The sequence below is a fragment of the Pinus tabuliformis genome, chromosome 3_2, assembly GCF_031772625.1.
Source record: "Pinus tabuliformis cultivar Carrire ecotype Pingquan chromosome 3_2, CPIR1, whole genome shotgun sequence".
NCBI lineage: Eukaryota > Viridiplantae > Streptophyta > Pinopsida > Pinales > Pinaceae > Pinus > Pinus tabuliformis.
The window spans coordinates 975,002,873-975,024,843 of NC_142302.1; positions in this window are offsets into that span (position 1 = coordinate 975,002,873).

The window sequence follows — 21,971 nt, forward strand, 5'->3', positions numbered from 1 at the left end:
CATCAAGTCCCTTTGATGAAGATCTGTCCCTGGTATTCCACCTGATCTCCTCCTACACAAGATCTGACCAAAGTCTTTCCCATCTTGGCAATTTCTCCTGACCATTGACAGAGTCTTGATAGGAATGCCAACTCTTCGGAAGACCAAGGAGAGCCAAGCTCACCAAGTCCTCATCATCGACAGTCACCCCCACACGTCCCAGCTCATCTCCGCACTGAGTGAACTTCGTGAGATACTTGGGCATACTGTCTCCCTTCTCACATTTGATGTTTCTGAGTTTATCCTTGAGCACCAACTTCCTCTGACCGCTCTTGCTTTGGAATAGATCTGTCAAAGCTTTCCACATCAAGTATGGAGAAGCTTTACCATGCAAGCTGGACACAATGTGATCCTTCACGCCCTCCAACAGAATCCTTCGACATTTTACTATCTTATTTTGCCAAGCATCAACCTACGCAGCATCAGTAGGCTTTGGGACATCAGCCTCTATGAAATCCTTCAGCCCATTATCATCCAACACTACCTCCATCCTGTCCTTCCATGAAATATAGTTCGAGCTGCCCTCAAGAGCATACTCCAATTGCAATCCGTTGAAAGACATTGCCACGTTGATACTAACAAAACACTGCTGCAAATTCGAATTCCACCAGCTCCAAACTCAACTGCCTCCGTTCTAAGATTCGTGAGAAAAAATTATTTCTCATACAGAGATTGACTGTATGGGCTTTTACCGGATATCTCACCTTCCAAAGGAAGGATGAATCCAAAGGCTACCTGGCTCGATTACAGACTCTGCCTGAAGAAATAGAATGTAAACACTTCCTGAATAGTAGATATGATGATCAACAACTCTGATACCATGTAGAAATTTTGAATAATAAACACTTATTCACAAAGATTATCCCGATTATACACTATTCCGGAATACATGCATAATAGATAACCTCCTCTATGTTGATCATCAATTTAGCAGCATCAAAAACAATGAAACATCAATAGCATGCACACATTAACACAGTATGTATCCCAGGGAAAGCTTACAGCTGAAAACCCCACACTATCTATATATTAATGATTGAGAACATGTAACATTACATAGTACAATGCTCCTCTCAAGTATCTAGCACTATCTCCACCTGTTACACACAAAACTAGCTCAGATCCGAACAAGTCACAGGTTCAAATCTCCTCCGCTGCTTTGCCTGCCTCTATTGCACACAATACCTTGTGAAAATCACTCACACTGGAAATCACATGAGCACAAGCTATTTCACTGGGCATATACTAGGCAATTCTCATGGGCATACTCAATACATTGCTTGTGCAAGATCTCATGCACAACTATAGTCACAACTGATAGCAATCTCAACCTCTAACACCTGTCTCCACTGAATTGTACATGCACTAAGTTAACTGATGTATTCTTCAGTTGCATTATGAGTTAATAATTAGTGAATTAATTTAATCAATTAATTCACATCACTCATCACTAGTCTATTTGCAATTAGACTAATTACAACTAGTTTAACAAAGTCAAACTAAACACAACTCCATCAACTCCACATCCAACTCCACAAAACTCACATGCATGAGTTCTAACTGATGTCATGCATGCAATAGCTCAACTGACTCATAAGAAAAGCATATTTCCTTCTGACAGCTGCATGTGCCACATCTGTAGCTCAAACTGAAGTGCTCCAAGAGGATAAGATAAAGTTTATAGTCTAAATATTATTATGAGACAATAATATTTGACTTTTCTATTTTTAACCAGGCAGTCTAAAAATAGACTTTGATCACTCCTGCTGTGAACCAGAAATAGAAGTCCATCTATTTTTCCCAACATGAACAATCATCCATAAACAGCATCCTGCAACTCATAGACCATGATCCATATGTCTAAAAATAGACATAGTCTAAAAATAGACTTTGCGGCATAATTTGCCTGCGGGCCCACTTAGTGAAGGCGACTCCTTTCCACTAAGCTCCATCATCTTGTTGCATTCTCAATAGTGTGAAGAAAAGTTGATATGTTTTTTATGGTTATGTGCATGAGATCATGCCAGATCAATGGTGGATCCGAGTTGCAAACACAGAGATCATGGTATAATGGTGGCAGATCTATGATCGATTCAAAGGATCTGGTATGTGTTGAGATTATTTTTTTATTATAGCTTGGAATTGTTTACTTGGTCAGAATCGACTGAAGATAGGGGGATATGGAATCTGATCAGTAGAAAATGAACAATTTCACAGAAGCTTATCTCAATGAGACTAACAAACTCGATGGGACCAATTATACCAATTGGAAATTCAAGCTACAGATGTTGCTTGAGGGATCGATTGCATGGTCATTCATCAGCGACAATGAGTAGACACTGACCATTTCGGTAGGTGGTACGGCAACACTAATACATGATTGGGATAAAAGGAAGAATAAGGTGAAAGTATTATTGAAGATGTCTGTTAAAGACAACATTATCCCACATATCAGAGATTGTAAATCATCTAGTGAGATATGGACTACACTCAAGAACCTTTACCAAACGTAGAACACCAATTGCGTTGTTATCCTCCACAATGTCCTAGGCTGAGAGGAGCTCGACGGAGGTAACCACAGACCAATCTTTTAGTTTGGTATCTAGCCCTACAAAACTAGAGAGGGCTCTCTTTATGATCACAACCAATGAAATGACTGGAAAAGGAATAGATTTTAGGCTAGGTATACTAGGCTCAGATAGGGTTTGAAAGTTTTAGGGTTTGATGCTAGATAAGGGAGAAAAACCAGGTAGCTAGGTCAAAGGATCAAAGGGTTACAACAACAAAGATATGGAGGAGAAGGTAGCAATAATTTTATGATGGATTTAGGGTTTGTCAGTGTAGTGTAGTGTTCAGAAGAAGCTAAAGTTTTTAATGAGAATGAAACATGAATTCATTAGGCAAGAAAGAAAGTAACACATAATGAATTTTCCATCAAATCAGAGCTTTATGCAAAGAATTTTGTTTATAAACTATAAGGAAAACCATTGAAGAATTGATAAATGGAAAGAAGATGACTCTATTTCATATAAAGTGATAACAGAGAAAAAAACAACATCAAAAACTTACTGCACATGAATTCCTAAATAATAGCTACAAACTGTATCCTTTGATTTCCAGAAAATGTCCAATTACAAGCTACAATAGTTCTCTCCTCTCAAGTCAAACCACTTCTATGACTGATAAAATGATACATAAAGACCAAAAATACGTCTCCTTGCTCTCAGGGGTCGAATCCATGACTCTAGGAACCGCTCCATGAGGTGTTCTAACAAAACCCTATTGTCTAGGGAAGTTAAAAACAACTTCTTCAATTACCTTTGACTCCAACCACTCTCATAAATGAGGCCAAATTTATGTCAAAACCACTTACAAAGACTAATCACCCACTATTACATCATATTTACACTAGGATTACTCAATTACATCATTTACATAAGTGAAAAAAGTCAAACTAGGTCGAACTGTTGAAGAAACTAGCCCCCTGGAAAAAGTGTAGCAAATTCTGTGAAAAGCGCAACGTGGGCTGCAAAAGTCATAGCATGAACTTGCAAGCCACTTTTTGAGGCCTTCCTGAATTCCAAATTGGGCTCATGATAGTTCATTGGAAATTTCTTATATTAGATTCGTATTTAAGATAGATCTATTCTAGTAATAATAAGAAATCAATCTATAGAAAATTCACAGACCAACAAGCATTTTCCAATATTAGCACATTTTCATATTCTACAAACCCTACGCATGGATTATAAACCCTGAAAAATCCCAAATTCCAATGGGCAAACCCCTAAAAAATACAGAGATGTGTAAAGAAAAAAGGAACGATAATGGTGGTACCTGGCAATTGAGAGAGGTGGGATCATGACGAGACCAGAAAAGGTCCAAAAGGTGTTCGTAGGCTCATTGATTGGGGTCGTAATGAACCCTCACAATCTCAGTGTGGTTGGTATTACTTGTACAAACATCTAGATAAGTGGGGTGGGAAGAGTTCCCTGAGAATATCCCACCTCAGTATTGGTGATGCCATGGATTCTCTGGAAGGCAAGCTCCACCCCCCAAAAGTGGCCAGTCGCAAACTGTGAAAATTGATTTCCAAGAGCAGGCAAATTAGAATTGGGGCCAAGGGCTTCTATCCTAGATAAACGCTTTCTCAAGAACTATTTTCGATGGCACTGGAAATCGCAATGAAGGATTTTTGGTAGAAATCTCGGACGATCGGGAATTGTCATTCCCCATCTAATCAATCAACCCTTATATATGGAATACGCTAATTAGGTAGGGAGTACCAGGTCATCAAACATTATCTATCTACCAAAATAGTTAACCAAAAGAGGGAAGACCTAGCCAGCAACCATTACCACCTCCCTAGCAATTAATCATATAATACTAAGTATTTACCAACTCATTAACAATAATAGGAATACATGCTCTTTAAACATTATCATTTCCCATATTACCAACTACTTAACTATAATAGGAATATCTGTTTATCAAACATTATCATTTCCCAACTAATAAATGAGATTAAGAACTTAGTCAGTGGGTATTACTTCGTTGATGTTGATGTTGAGATAGATTTTTAATCAATTATATGGGTTGGGGGTAGACTAAGTACTTAATCGGTGAGTTTTACTTTGTTGATAGTGATGTTCAAATAAATTTTTAACCAATTATATGGGTAGGTGGATATTATTTTAAGATATTGATGTTGATTTGGAAAGAGATTTTTATAAGGTTAGTTTAATTAATGGATGAAATGGTTTTTATACTAGAATTTAATAATATAATTTTGAGTAAGATAGTGATTTCTTGCTATTTAAAATGCACGTTTGAATGTATAAATGGATTCAGTGTCTCAATATACACTTTTGATTGCATGAATATATTTAGTGCATTAATATTCCTAGAGGCATTCAAACTTTGCAAATTAAACATCTTACTTAGCTTAGACTACTTGTTTGTATAGTAAGATCAATCTCAAACTAGTCTCTTGTATTGTTCTTATTGTCGTACTTATTAGTTTTTCCATATTTCATATTAATCATATCAAAAGGGTCACTGAATCATATATCATTCAAATCGTTAACTCGACCTATTGTAGTAAACGCCATATATTGTATCTCTTGCTCTCCAATATTAATAGTAGGTTTCTCGAAAGTCAATCATTGTCACTTATGGAGTGTTAAACCCAAAATAAATTTCAATTATAGTTATTTTCTATTACCTTGTTTGAATGCAAAGTGACTAACAATGATGAATGATGGAAAATGGGAATAATAAGAATGTAGTCAATTAAAAATACTTTATAGTTTCAAGAAGAAAATATTTCAAGGGAGTGAACATTTTATTTAAGATGAAAATTAAATTATTTTATCTATGGTTGAATTATTGTAACATAGAAATAAATGCACATCATACACCATACATCTAGTAAGTGTACATCTATCTCCTTCCCTCTCTCCTTCTCACTCTCCCCATACCTCTCTCCCTCACCACTCTTTCTCCCCATCCCTCTCTCCCACATCTTTTTTTATTTCTCTCTGCCTCTCCTTCCTTCTCTCAATCTCTCTCTTCTTCCCCATCTCTCCCTCCATCATTTATATCTATATCTCCCTCCATCTCTCCTTCTTTTTCTCCCTATATCACTCCCCAAAACACACACACACACACTCTATTTCCATATCTATCTATCTTTTGCTTTGTCTCTCTATTTGTCTCTCTCTTATTCTCTAACTCCCCCCTTCTTTTGTGTGTGTGTGTGTGTGTCATTATTTGTCTCTCTATCTCACCCCTCAAACATACACACTCTCTCTCCATTCTCTAAATATCTATCTCTACATCCCTCTTCCTCTCCCTTTCCCTTCTGTCTCTGCCTTATTTCCCTATCTCTGTTCCTTCCCACTCTCTTCTCTCCACCTATCACTCTCCATATCTCCCTTGTCACACCCCCCTCTCTATCTATCTTACTCTCTCTTTGTCTTTCTTCTTCCCCTCCAACTCCATCTTTTTCTCCCTCCCTCTCTCCTTCTCTCTCTCAAGTCCTCTCTTTCTCTTCCTTCCTCTCTCTCCCTTTCTCTCCCACTTCCTTTTTTCTCTCTCGCAAATCACTCTCTCTTCGCCTTCCAATACATTAGTATATACTGAAATCGATGTAATCTAACAATACACTGAAACCAATGCAATCAATTAATTCAATCACACTTAAACTAATGCATTAGTTGAAATATAATATCACTATTTTCTATACATTTTAATGATATAATGATCACTATGAGATACATATGTAATTCCTTCTATATTCAACATGATATTGGCATGTGTCACATTAAAAAGAAGTAGTCAATTACAAATAGTTTATATTTTCAAGAAGCAAACAATTCAAGTGAGTGAAAATTTTATTTAAAATGAAAATTCTAGTATGTTATTTATTGTTGAATTACTCTAACAAAAAAATCTTTGTACATTATTACTAAGTTTTTTATGCTTACACTAAAATAAATGCACATCATACGTCCTACATCTAGTTAATGCACATCTATCTCCCTCCCTCTCTTCCCCTACCTCTCTTCTCTATCTATCTCTCTCCTTCTCCCTCTCCCCCTACCTCTCTCCCTCATCTCTCCCCCCCCCCCTCTCCCCCACATCTCTCTATTTCTATCTTTGCTCATCCTTCCCTCTCTTCATCTCTCTCTCTTCTTCCCTCTCTCTCACCCTACCATATATATATATATATATATATCCCTACATCTCTCATTTTGTCTCTCTATATCATGTCCCAAACACATACAACCTCTCTCTCCAATCTATCCATCTCTCCCTCCCTCCCTCTCTTTGTCTCTCTCTTATTCCCTTTCTCTCCTCTCCATCTATATATCTATCTCCCTCAATCTCTGTTTCTTTGTATCTTTATCTCACGCCCCAAACATACGCACTCTATATACATATCTATATATCTTTCCTTCCTCTCTCTTTATATCCCTCTCTCTCTCTCTTCCCCTTCACTCCCTCTCTCTCTTCTCTCTCACTCTCCTCTCTCCCTCACTCTTTCTCCATCACTCTTTCGTCACTCCCCTCTCTCCTTGTCCAACTCCATCATTCTCTCCCTCCCTCTCTCCTTCTCTCTCTTGAGTCCTCTCTCTCTTTATTCCTTTCTGTCCCACCTCCCTCTGTCTCCCACTCATCACTCTCTATGCCCTCTCTCCCTCTCTCTACCCTCCAGTCCATTAATATATACTAAAATAAATGTAACCCAACAATATTCATTGAAATCAATACAATCAATTAATTCAATCACACTTAAACTAATGCATTATTTGAAAATTAATATCACTATTGTATATACATTTTAATACTATAACTCTTACTATGAGATACATGAGTAGTTCATTTTATATTCAACATGATATTGACACATGACACATTAAAAAGTAGTATCAAAGTTTAAAAAAGAATATATAATTCTTGAAAATTGGTTAGTTTAAAAATATAATAAATTCATAATTAAAACTTTACAACTTACAATACTCTAACTTTATTTTTTATCTCTATAATGTGATACCATAAATTTAAATTTGAAAATACTAATTCTAAAGATTAATACATTCATAACCTATTAACTCTATAATGTGATACCATCAATTTAAATATGAAAATATTATTTCTAAAGGTTAATAAATTCATAACATATTCTCTATACATTTAAAATGATAAATTCTTCCACAAAAAAGATAAATTCTATACACCATACTATTTAAGAATATATATTTTTTTCCACAAAACAAACTTAAGGTGGCATACAAAGTAAAAAAATTCAAGGGTAAAATAGAATTGTGGGTAAATTAGGAAAAGACATTTAACAATCTCACTTTGGGTATTAGACTCGGAAGGGCAGAAGCCATGGTTATGCTTGCAGTGCCATTGCATTGAATTGCATTCAACATCAATAGGGAAATTTCATCTCACAAATAAAAATCTAAAATAGCTCCAACTATATTGCTTATCTCGATCTTGGAATACCAATGATATATGCACCATACTATTTAAAAAGATAATAGTTTTATATAAATTTGTACAATTGTATAGACATTGTATGTGTGTTCCTCAACGTTGGAATTTCATTTATTATACAATTATATCAATGTCTAGAATAGAATTACCTCAAAAAAGGTAATAAAGAATTTGAAAGAAATTAACTCCACATCAAGTGTCTTAGTCATCATAATCATTCTTCTTTCATTTAAAGCTTAGTCTGACAAAAATTTAAATACAATTTCACCCTTTATCCCGAGGCTAAGAAGAAGGTTTTCCCTACATATGTGTATAAAAAAATGAAAACACGATTTTAAAATAGAATTTAATCTAGATTACTATTCATCATGTTGGACTAAGCTCATGAGCAGAAGATAAATTAAAGGAAAATAGATTTTGTTAAGTAAACATAAAGGGTAATGTTGGCTTGATGGGGCTTGACCCAGGTTCAACATTAGCTGCACCAACCAAAAAAAACCTAAACAGCTAGCCCTTTTGGCAACAACCTGCGTAGCGCAGGCTGCAGTCTCACCCGAAGCAATATTGGGAGATGACATAATTGGGTTTTTGCATCCAAAAGTCTGTGTGATGGTTTCCTGCGGTTTCCAGGGCTTAGTTCTGTCTTCGCGAACCCTAACCCTTCCAGAATAGTTAATGACAGTAAATGTTACATACAACAACTATATCTTCGCAAAGGTCATTAGACAGTTATAACATGCATAAATTCCATTGATTTATTACTTTCACGCATCAAATAGACATTTATTCATACACTTTTGGTTATAGAACGAAAATACATAAAGTGCAAAAATAAACACACATAAGAAAATACAACAAAGTATGGCTCAAAATTGTCTTTTATTAGATGATCTTTCAAAGTACATACTTCTTTTCCCTGCGCACTCAGTTGCAGGGGCCTTTACACTCAGCTTCCAGACTTACCAAGGTCTCCGTGCACTCAGCTGCAGGAGCCTTTCCCTTCGCCTAAGTACAAGACCTGGCTTTCCTGCCTTAGCTTACTTGCCCAAACAATTATCTTATATCTTAAGTTGCTCCCTTAGACTCGCTATGACTTATCTATTTATAACCTTCTCTTTTAAAACACCATAGTTAGCGGACCATGGGCGAGTCTGGCATATATTACTATTAGACTACATGATTGTATAGTAATCAATTTTATTTCAAAATAAATAGTAATAATAATCTAAAGAAAAGTTGAACGATGGACTGCGCGCTCTGGCGATCCCGCGCCCTGCTGCGCTTCTGACCTGACTCCTCTGCGTGCCTGCGCCTGGCAGCGCTGCTGCTAGGCTGCATCCTCCCTCTGTTGACCTCTCTTCTAACCTGGGGCCTCCTGCCCTGTCTTCCTCTGGGGCCTTCTGCCCTCCCCTCCCTCTGGACCTCCGCTGGAGCGCCTTCTGCGCTGCTGACCTAACCCGCAATGGATCCACCCATTCAGGAACAGGAAGATCTGGAGAAGACTTTTGCCTCGCTCATCCATGAGAACACCTCGGAGAAAATACGTCCTACAGCCTCAAAGTTTATCAAAAAACTTGATGAAATCCCGGAAGTCTCGCTCCCTCCCGCCCTCCCGAGGAGAGCCGCAGTTGCCTTGGCAGATCGTGGCTTGGTAGGCCAGTTCACGGGACTATGGCCTTCTCCCCGCATAGTCCAACGCTGGGTAGAAAGGAACTGGAACTCGATGGTCCAAGGAAAGATAGCAATAAGGTTCTGTGGGAGGGGATTTTTCACCTTCCTCTTCGAATCAGTGGAAGATCGTAATCTCATCTTCAGAAACGGCCCCTACTTTATGGATACCAGAGGCCTTTACCTTAACAGATGGACCCCTGACTTTGATCCTGAGATGGATGTTCCCAATGCTGTCCCTGTTTGGGTTCGTCTTCCCCATCTGCCTCTCCACTGCTGGGGAGATGAATCGGTGAAAGCTATAGGGAACGCTGTTGGGAAATATATCGATAGATCGGAACCAAAGGAGAACATGCACGCATGTGCTCGGATATGTGTAGAAGTTGATCTGGGGAAAGGGTTACCGGAAGCAATCAAACTTAAAGTCGACCAGTGGACGCACATACAGCAAGTGGACTATGAGCAGCTGCCTTTCAAGTGCAAGGTATGTCACGAATACGGGCATTTTGCTAATAGATGTAGTAAATCTAAATCAATAGATTCTGATAACAATGTTGAAGCTCCGGAAGAAGCATGGGAAATAGTCAAGAAGAAGAAATCAAACCCCCCTCCAGGAACTTTCACAAAGCCCCCATCTGAAACCCCCATCCCCCCCTCCCATCCCTCTGGATCTGGCCCTTCCTTCCCCTCTTCCTCCAATCCTTTCGAAACTCTATCTGCAGAGGATCCCCCATCCCCTCCCCTCTCCCCGAGAGGCCCCAAGGCATCCCCTCCCTCTCCCCCTCAGACCTCACCTCCCCCAACTGTTGAAAGAATCCTAACAAGGAACAAGTCGAAGGAAAACAACACATCCACCGACCCTCCCAGAAAAGTTGGAAGGAAATCGAACAAAGAGATAAGGGATGAGAATGCTGCAAAAGAAATGGCCACAGGGACCCAACAACCAATGGATACATATCTAGATAAGACCAAAGGAAGTGGAGAGAAGATGAAAGAGAAAAGCGGGACGCACAATAAACAAAGTAAATGATGAATTTGGTCTCTTGGAATTGTAGGGGGATGGGCTCCTCCCTAAAAGCTAACGCAGTCCGTGACCTTCTTAAATCAGAACATCCAGACTTTCTACTACTCCAGGAGACCAAAATCACTGAACAGGAATTTCAAAACAGCATGAAAAGAAGCAGAAGTTATGAAGGAATAGCACTGAGCGCAGTGGGTGCTTCAGGAGGAATAGGAGCAATTTGGGACAAAAACAAATGGAAACTCAAAGACCGCAGGCAGAATAGATGGTGGATAAGACTAGATATGCAAAACATAACCATGACAGAAGAATACACAATATATAATGTCTACGCTCCCCCCCACTTTAGAGAAAAAGCCTCTTGCTGGGAGTCAATCACCTCAGATCTAATGACTGCCCAGGGTAGGAATATCTTCCTGGGAGGAGATTTGAATTTAATAAGGAATGCGGAAGAGAAGATGGGAGGGAATTTCTTTGCAGATCCCTCAAGAGATGCATTAGAAAAAATCATCCAAGCTCACAGTCTCGTTGACATCCCACCACAGAATGGGCGTTTCACTTGGTCAAACAAGAGAACAGGTAAAAATAACATAAAAGAGAGGATGGACCGTATCTTGGTACAAGAAAGAATCGTGGCTAACTTCCCAAGGATTCAAAGCACAATTATACAAGGCTATATATCATACCATAAACCAGTGGCACTGCATTTGGTCAAAGGGGAAAATATGGGACCGATTCCCTTTAAGTATAACAGAGCATGGGACAGCAGCGAAGATTTCAGAAACTTGGTAAAGGATAACTGGGCAATAGAAATCTCGGGCTCCCCGCACTACATCTGGGAAACAAAGCTCAAGCTCCTCCGGACAGCCATCAAGCAATGGGCAAGAAAATACGCAATAGAGGAAGGGAAAAAAAAAACCGATCTTCAAATGAAACTAGCACAGTGGAACCAAGAAAAAGAAAGAGGCCAAGACACAGAAGAAGACCTAAGGAAAGAAAATGAACTGTATAAGGAGCTGTACAAACAGAACCGAATGGAAGAGGAAGAGCAAAGGCAGAAATCACGATGCCTTTGGCTCAAATCAGGAGATAAAAATACCTCTTTTTTTCATAACAGCCTCAAACTAAGGCGAGCAGGGAACAACATTGGAAAAATAACAGTGGAGGGAAGAGTCTTAACAGAGCAAGTGGAAATCAAGGAAGCAGCGTCTCGACATTTTCAAACTCTTTTAACAGCTGATCCCCATTACTTGGAAAACCCGGATTTCCTCAATATAATTGAGAACAAGATCTCAGAAGCCCAAAATGCAGAGTTAGACAAGGAGATCACGACGGAGGAGATAGAATGGTCAATCCACAGCATGCCTTTGGACAAGGCTCCAGGCCCTGATGGTTTCACAGTGGCCTTTTACAGAACCCATTGGGAAATTATCAAGAAGGATTATATCAGAATGACAAAAAATTTCTTCACAAAATGCAAAATGGGCAGCAGCATCAAATCCTCCCATCTAGCTCTTATCCCTAAAGACCCAAATCCTCAAACATTTGATAGATTCCGCCCTATATCCCTGTGTAATGTTTCCTACAAAATCATCACTAAGATCTTGGCGAACAGGCTTAAAAAAACCCTCCCTTCCCTCATATCCGAGAACCAAGGAGGCTTCGTCCCTAGGAGACATATAACGGACAATGTCATTCTCATCCAGGAGGCAATCCACAGCAGCATATCTAGAAAGGAAAGGGGCATGATCATCAAGCTTGACATGGCGAACGCCTTTGATCGGGTTAACCATTCATTCCTTCAGGCAGTTCTAAAGAAATTTGGCATCTCAGAGTTCTTCATCAGCAGGGTCATGGAATGCATTTCCTCCAACTGGACAGCTCCCCTCATTAATGGTAGGCCCTGCAATGCCTTCAAAAGTTCAAGAGGCCTGAGGCAAGGGTGCCCGCTATCACCCTTTCTCTACATTATCATGGCTGAAACTCTAAGCTTGCATCTGGAGAACAAGCGCAAGTCAAAGGAAATAACAGGGGTAGATATAGTCCGAGGAACCAAGGGGATTAATCACTCCCTTTTTGCAGACGATACTCTGTTAATTGGTGGTGCCTCAAGCCTTATGGCCCGGAGGTTCAAGAAAACATTGGACCTCTTTCTCCAAGCCTCTGGAGGTAAACTAAACAACAACAAGTGCATGATCTACACCTGGAATGTCCCAAGAAACATAACCCAGAGAATCTCCATAATCATGGAAATCCCTGCCCAAGGAAACTGGTCCCATTTTATGTACTTGGGGCTTCCATTAGCCAAGGAAACAATCAAAGCTGAGATTTGGGCTAAGCTAATTGAGAAATTGAGAGGGAAGCTTCAGAGCTGGGGAGTGTATTGGCTTAACTTGGCGGGCAGAACAATTCTCATAAAGGCCATACTTTCAGCCCTTCCAATCTATCAATTTGCTACTACTCTCGCCTCGGCAAGCATCCATAAGCACATGGAGCTGATTATTAGAAGCTTTCTATGGCAAGGAGGAAAGCAAGACACTAAAAAGTTCAGCTTGGTAAAGTGGGACAAGGTCATTCTTCCCTTAGAAAAAGGAGGGCTCGGAATTAGAATACCAAGACTAGCAAACATGGCTATGGGCTACAAATTGGTATGGAGAATTCTCAACGAGAGAGGAGCCTGGTGGACAGAGGTCATCAAGAGGAAATATCTGAATGGGGCCAACAGCAATATCCTCTCAGAAACCATCATTGACAGACAGTGTACACCTGTTTGGAAGCTGATCAAAAAGACTCTCCCTCAATTCAAATCCTGTATCTCAAGAGCTCCGGGCAATGGTAGAGATATCAGTATATGGGAGGATAGAATAATGGGCTCGGAGGCTAGGGTAATGCTCCCTAAATTCAGGCCCCTGCAACGGTGGATGGCAGAGGCAAATCTCAAAACTCTTTATGATATCTCTCTCTGGGATCAGAACTGTTGGATAGGCTGGAGATCTTTCTCTCTCCCCAATGATCTCAAGAACCTCTGGGTCGATCTTAAGACTTCGCTCATAGGCTCAGCCCCCACAAACAGAATGTCGGATGACAAGTTTGTTTGGGACCCTAATGGGGGCAGCTACACGGTCAAAGAGGGCTACAAAGCACTTCAAAATGCCTCAGCAATAAACAACTGGCCACTTCATAAAGCAGCTTGGAGAACTGAATGTCTGCCAAAGGTAAAGCTTTTCAATTGGACCCTTCTGCATGGCAAAATTCTCACCGCGGAAAACCTCAGGAAGAAGGGCATTCATGGCCCCTCAATCTGCTGCATGTGCAGGGAGGCGGAGGAAAGTAGTAACCATCTTTTTATAGAATGCCCCTTTGCAAGATCTTGCTGGAAACTCATCACCAGCCCTCTAAGCATTGGTGATCTCCCCAACCAGATCACTCTCCTTCAGAAAAGTTGGGGAAATAGTTTCCCACAATCCAACAAAAGCAAGAACCTAGCTAAAAGGATATGGAATAGTATTCCCTCAAATCTCTGCTGGCAGATATGGATCGCCAGAAACAAGTGCATATTCAACAACAAGAAGCCAAGTATCTCTAGCGCCCTGGCTAAAACGATTGCACTCATTTCAGAGACCATCGAAGAAAATGGTATAACCCAGGCAGACTTGGAACTGACAGATGCAAGTGTAAAAGAGTGGATCAGCAAATTCAATTATGAAACGAGAATTCAGAAAAAAGCAAACACAGGAAGCGGAAACTTGGACTGGAAGTTGAGAGGGACTAAGGAAGAAGTCAAAAATTGGATACAAAAACAAAGGAGACCCACCCTCCATTTTGATGGGGCATCAAAGAACAACCCGGGCCAAGCGGGAGCTGGTGGAATCATCAGAGACTCTCAAGGAAAAACCATAGTTACATTTGAATGGGGTCTAGGCACCATGTCAAATAATAAGGCAGAGGCATACAGCCTCCTTCTGGGGACCTCTATTGCCAGAAAACTCGGCCTAAAAAACCTTCTTATCATTGGCGATTCTGCTATCATCATAGCGGCCATGACATCAGGGAAAGATTTCAAACAAGCGGCCTTAAACAGCATCAAAGGTAGGATAATGGAAAACATCAGGAGTCTCAGCGGAGTCACCTTCAAGCACATTCTAAGAGGAAACAACATGGAGGCAGATGAACAAGCGAATAAAGCTACAGGCAGACAAACAGGTCAGGTCAAGGAGAATGACACAGTTTATGAGAAAGATATTCCCTAAGCAGGCCTTCCCCATCCCCTCACCCCAGAACACCAGTCACCTCAGGCACCATCCCCTCCGTATCTGGTCCTTCCCCAAATCTCCCTTCTGCCCAATCTGGTACCAACGGAGAATAAACCGCCCTCAGGATCTGGCTCACATCATGGAGTTCTGTCTCATCATGAATCATCACCTGATCAGCGCAGTCATTCTCAGGATGCGTGATCGTGCCCATCCCCTCCGCATGCTCCCCGACCGCAGCCAAATCATTTCAGAGGATCTCTCCCCTCCCAAGAACAGATCCTCTCAGAACCGGTTCAAGCATCTGCGGATCCTCTCTGTTTCTATATATTGCAGTTTGGTCCTCTGTAACTTCACAGTTCGTGGCATAGCAAGGCATCTCCATTGTGATCTCATCAAGCGATGGCATCATTCTGAAGTCTCCATCTCTCATCGGGATCTAGAGCTCCGCCCCTCGCTCCTGGTAACTGTTGTTTTATGCTCTATCGTTTTATTTACAGCTGACTTTTTGTTCCTTGATAGTTGCAGAGCCTCTGGTATTTCCTCGCTGCCCATCCACTTCATTCCTCAGCGCTTTCCACTCCTTACATCTCTGTTCTACCTCCTCTGTAATATCGCATCTCCTCCCGACATTCCCCTTCTCCCAGTCTTCCACCTCTCTTCTCATATTTCAGAATCTCTCAACTCCAGCAACATGGCGGACCAACAAGACCAGCCGAACGCTCAGGAGCCAGCTAACATTCCAATAGACAGGCTCTTCAACAGAGAGTGCACAATGTGCAGAACTCACACAATCATGATTAACAGATTTGTCAAGCATTTTAATGATCTGAAGGAAGACTATGAAGCTGATAGCCGTTCGAAGCGGAAGAAACTGGAAAAGCAGAAGGAAGAGATTGAAAATCTGAAAGGAAGGTGCAGCCACATGGAGGAAGCCATAGAGCAGATCAGAGCCCTTTCCCAGAGCTATCAAGCTGAGGCCTCTACTAAAGCTAGTGCCAGGAAAGATCCCATCCCGGATGATTCGGTCACACAGAAACTTCCTTAAAAATTATGGTCTGTAAATTCTGTTGGTTAGGTGGTGCTTTTGTTAGGCAATATAGCCGTTTTCTCTTCAATATCAGTCATCATAGAGGCAGAATCGAGGAAAATGGGTCTGCGCACCCGGTTTTGATCCTCTTCGCCCAAACCTCCGATATCTATGTACTAGAATTATGCTTCTGAGTTTTATAATACAAAAGTAACCGATTATGTTAAAAAAAAAATAATAATCTAATTTTAAAGTTAACATCAAATTAGTGCAATGCATGAGATATCTTTATTTGTGAGACAAAAGATCCCCAAATAAAGGTATCTATCTACCAACTAATTAACCATATGAGAGAATACTTGGTCATCAAACATTACTGCCTCACAACTAACCAATCATACTAAGTACTTACTAACTAATTAACAATAGCAGGGCATCAAACATTATCATCTCCTGACTAATAAACTCAATTAAGTACTTAGTAGGTGGGTATTACTTTCAAGCTATTGATGGTGATGTTGAAAGTGGGGAAAATTTTAAGGGTTAAAATTCACAGGTAGGTTAATTTTGCACGCTTTTTCAACAAAAGAGTTCGTGAATTTCCATTTTTTTTAACAATTGACCCAAATTTTATAGTATAAAAATATTTTACCTTAAAAATTAATAAAAAAATTATAGCTACTATATAAAATCATTAAAAATTCAAATATTTTTACAAAAATATTGTCAAGGGTCTACTAGTAATATTGGCCAAAGTTTCTAAACTTTAAGATAAATTTGTATCCTTAAAATTTTCCTTGGTTAAAATAGATTTTTAATAAACTCTATTGGTGATTGAGTATGAGGATTACTTTCACGATGTTGTTGTTGATGTGGAGAGAGATTTTTATAGTAATTAAACTTATTTAAAAATAAACAATAATAATAATAATCTAATTTTAAAATTATGATGAAGTTAGACATCAAATTAGTGCATGAGATACATTTGTTTGTACTTAGTAGGTGGGTATTACTTTCACGATGTCGATGTTGATGTGGAAAGAGATTTTCATAGCAATCAAATTTATTTAAAAATAAATAATAATAATAATAATCTAATTTTGAAATTGTGATGAAGTTAGACATCAAATTAATGCATGAGATACCTTTATTTGTACTTAGTTGGTGGGTATTACTTTCAAGACATTAATGGTGATGTTGAAAGAGATTTTTAATCAACTCTATGGGTGCATGAGTAGGTGGGCATTACTTTCATGATTTTGTTGTTGATGTTGATGTGTAAAGAGATTTTCATAGTAATCAAGATTCTTTCAAAATAAATAATAACAATAATCTAATTTTAAAGTTATAATGAAGTTAGACATCGAATTAAGGCATGATATAACTAAGTTATGATGAAGTTAGACATCAAATTAGTGTGTGAGATAACTAAGTTATGATGAAGTTAGACATCAAATTAGTGCATGAGATACCTTTATTTGTGGGACAAGGGACCCCCTCCATGTAGTGATTTGAAAAAAGATGTATATACTCTATCCCCTTATGGATTTAAACATGTGACGTCTTAGGGGGAAACACGCTTTTTTAACCATTATTTTTTCTCAAGCTATACCTAATTGGGAGGCATTTAAATAGGCAACCATACCTATATGTCACCTATAGGAATTCCATTGGCTTGAGCCATTAAAGAAACATTGGGGAGTATCGAAGTCTGGAGAGGGCACAAATGGCTGACACAAATTCAACTTCCTGGGTTCAAATTTGAATTCAGTTGAAAATAATTAATATTATATTGTATTAATGGAGAAATGGTTACATGGTTGTAACACAACTCCTTAAGTTAGGATTAGTTCCTAGGTTGTAGGAGTTTGTTCTCACCTCCCTATTCTGTTTTGATGTATTTATTGAATCATCTTTGATTAATTGAATCAGAGTATACTCTCTAGTTTATGCAGCCTTCAGGTGCAGCTTGCTCACTTTTGAGTTGCTAGTTAATTCAATTCATTTCTTTTCTTTCAAGTTTTCTAACATGGTATCAAAGCTCAAATTTTGTGAGCCTGATTTACCTACAGAGCCTTATTGGCTACATTAGAGCCCTAGTGGCTACAGATCCTTCGTGGCTATAGTGCCCTAGTGGAAATATAGGAGCCTCAGTGCTCACAGTTTCGTAGTCTAGGTGGTTGGGAGTGACATACCTTACTCACACGAGAAATTTTCTTTCTCACAAATCTCAACGTATCTCCAGCTGAACACAAGTCGATCATCGCATTTTTTGGCGTAACAAAGGTGATGATCATCACAGATCTTGGGGCCGAACCTGCAATGATCGGCCTTTCCTTACAACAATTTTGATCATCGTGCCAAAAAATCGCAGTTTTTCAATGTGAAGGAGTGTTGATGTGTTTTTTATGGTTATGTGCATGATATCTTGCCAAATCGGTGGTGGATCTGAGTTGCAGACACAAAAATCGTGGTAGAATGGTGGCATATCTATGATCAATTCAAAGGATCTATTATGTGTTGAGATTATTTTTTTACTGTAGCTTGTAATTGTTCACTTGGTTAGAATTGAATGAAGATTGGGGAACATGGAATTTGATCAGTCGAAAATGAACAATTTCATATAAGATTATCTCAACGAGACTAACAAACTCGATGGGACCAATTATACCAATTGGAAATTCAAGCTACAAACATTGCTTAAGGGATTGAGTGCATGGTCGATCGTCAGCGACGATGAGCAGAAGCCGACCATTTCAGCAAGTGGTACATAATGCTAATACAGGATTGGGATAAAAGGGAGAATAAGGTGAAATTCTTATTGAAGCTGTATATTAAAGACAACATCATCCCACATATCAGAGACTGTAAATCATCTAGTGAGATATGGAGTACACTCAAGAACCTTTACCAGACGCAGAACAACAACTGCGTTGTTATCCTCCACAATGTCCCAGGCTGAGAGGAGATCGATGAAGGTAACTACAGACCAACCTTTCAATTTGGTAGTTAGCCCTACTAAACCAGATAGGGCTTTCTCTGTGATCACAACCAATGAATTGACTGGAAAAGGAATGGATTTTAGGCTAGGTATACTAGGCTCCGATAGGGTTTGAAAGTTTTAGGGTTTGATGCTAGATAAGGGAGAAAAACCAAGTAGCTAGGTCAAAGGATCAAAGGATTACAACAGTAAAGATATGGAGGAGCAAGGTAGAAATAATTTTGTGATGGATTTAGGGTTTTTCGGTGTAGTGTAGTGTTCAGAAGAAGCTAAAGGTCTTAATGAGCATGAAACATGAATTCATTAAGCAAGAAAGAAAGTAACACAATGATTTTCTATCAAAACAAAGCTTTATGCAAAGAATTATGTTTATAAACTATAAGGAAAACCATTGAAGAATTGATAAATGGAAAGATAAGATGAATATATTTCATATAAAGTGATAGCAGAGAAAAAACAACATCACAAAATTACTGCACATTAATTCCTAGATAATAGCTACAAACTATATCCTCTGATTTCTAGAAAATTTCCAAGTACAAGCTGCAATAGTTCTCTCCTCTCAAGTCCAACCACTTCTATGACTGAGAAAATGATACATAAAGACCAAAAGTACTTCTCTCTACTCTCAGGGTTCGAATCCATGACTTTAGGAATTGCTCCATGAGGTGTTCTAACCAAACCCTATTGTCTAGGGAAGTTAAAAACAACTTCTTCAATTAACTTTGACTCCAACCACTCTCATAAATGAGGCCAAATTTACATCAAAACCACTTAAATTGACAAATCACCCACTATTACATCATATTTACACTAGGATTACTCAATTACATCATTTACATAAGTGAAAAAGTCAAACTAGGTCGAACTGTTGAAGAAACTAGCCTTCTAGAAATAGCACAACGAATTCTGTGAAAAGCGCAGCGTGGGCTACAAAAATCACAGTGTGAACTTGCAGGCCACTTTTGGAGGCCTTCCTGAACTCCAAATTGGGCTCATGATAGCACATTGCAAATATCTTTATGTCTGCTACACAATGGACTCCTAAAGAACTTAAAATGATCAAGTATAGCCCCAACAAAATCAATTCTCTCAAGACTGGTCAAAAAGTGTAGCGTGGCCTCCAAAAACGGGGCAAAAAGGTGTTTTTTAGGTAGTTTTTGGCCATTTTCACCTTATAAAAGCTGATGATTTGGGCTTCCAAGTGTCAAAAGCTAATGTATAAGTCAAGAGATATCCAACCATGTAGAGTTTATGTCATTTAGAGCCCTCCAGAAAAAGTGTAGCATGGCCCATGCTACGCTTTTAGAAGGTTTTTGTTCTTTGGTACATTAGGAAGAAAAACCTCCTCCATGTTTCAATAATAGTTTCCCATTTGTTCAAACTTTAAGTTTTAAGTTTGTCACTTAAAATTGGAAAAGTGGAGCTTGCTCACAAAAAAAGTTCAATGAAACATTTAGAGAGTGATTTGAGGGGCTTACCCTTCTCCAAATTGAGCTGTTGATTTCTAATTCGAAATATGTGTATGAATATTTATCATTTGATTCATATGAATATTTATCATTTGATTCATAGAGAAAGCCATTTGGACACTCCATGACGAATAATAATGCATTTTCCCAAGACTACTCCCATAAATGCAACAACTCTCCTGTACCAATTATATTTTGGGCATTTCTCCCAAATCATAACACCTATGTATAAAGTGAAGGATTTTGTTGTTATTTGGTCTATTATTGACAAAAACCTCTTTCAATTTTGTCAAATTTATCTTCTTTACTTCAGAAACCAATTTTGAAGTAGAATTGTCTCAAAACTTTAGAAAAAATCACCAAAACCAAAATTTCTCCAAATTTCTTCAAAATGGGTCCAGAGATGCTCCATGAAGTTCTAAAGTGGTATGATATGCTATTATGGAAGCATCAGCAAGAAAATCCAACTTAAAATTCTCTTTTTTCCTGATTAGGTTTTCCTTGAGCTTTTCCTTCAACTGCTTGATTTTGATCTTGGCAACCTGATTCCTTGTGTAATAATGGGAAGCCATGAGTCTTTGCAGCCTCTTGTCCCTAGTTTCCTTCTTGAGAAGCTTCTCTAAATGATCATTCACTTTTCCTATCCAATATTCCTTGTCTTCATTGATTTCTTTATCAATGATCTTTGATGTAGGGTTGGTAGAATTGGGCATCCAACTCTTGAGTTTTGAACCATTTCTCACCATTTGACCTTGGCAACCTGATTCCTTGTGTAATAATGGGCATCCATGTGTCTTTGCAACCTCTTGTATCTCTTTTCCTTCTTTAGAATCTTCTCCAAATGACCATTCACTTTTCCTAGCCAATATTCCTTGTCTTCATTGATTTCTTTGTCAATGCGCTTTGATGTAAGGTTGGTAGAATTAGGCATCCAAATCTTGAGTTTTGAACCATTTCTCACCAATATTAGGTATCCCTGTGGTTGCTTCTATGATTTCAGTTGATATAGTGACTGTCACCCCTGCAATTGTGACTTGATCGTTCTTAAGATGTGTGGCAAACACTAGTCAACTTAGCATGACATTTGACTTTTTTCAACTTGCTCACAAAACTCAAGACATCATACATGCTGAAAACATTGCTTGGAGAGTAGTGAGGACATCAAATTCTATGTATTGAGGAGTTCATACCTTGTCATTTGCAGACCCTTTTTTAAGGCCTCCTTTCCTTCTCCATAGTAAACTTGTGAGTGCAAACCGTAGAGGGAAAAGCAGGGGAAGGGAATGAGGGAATAAGATGAATTGGTTAGGGAGTAGGAATGGGTGTAGGAAAAATTTATGAGATAGGGAAGGGTGTGAGGGAGTGTTAGGAAGTGAAAGGGAGTGAAATGTGTGGGGGAGATGGGCTGTAGAGTTTATACACAGGCCCAAGGTATTAGGCTACCAGAAATGCAACATAGGGGTAGGGTTTGGGTTAGGGAGTA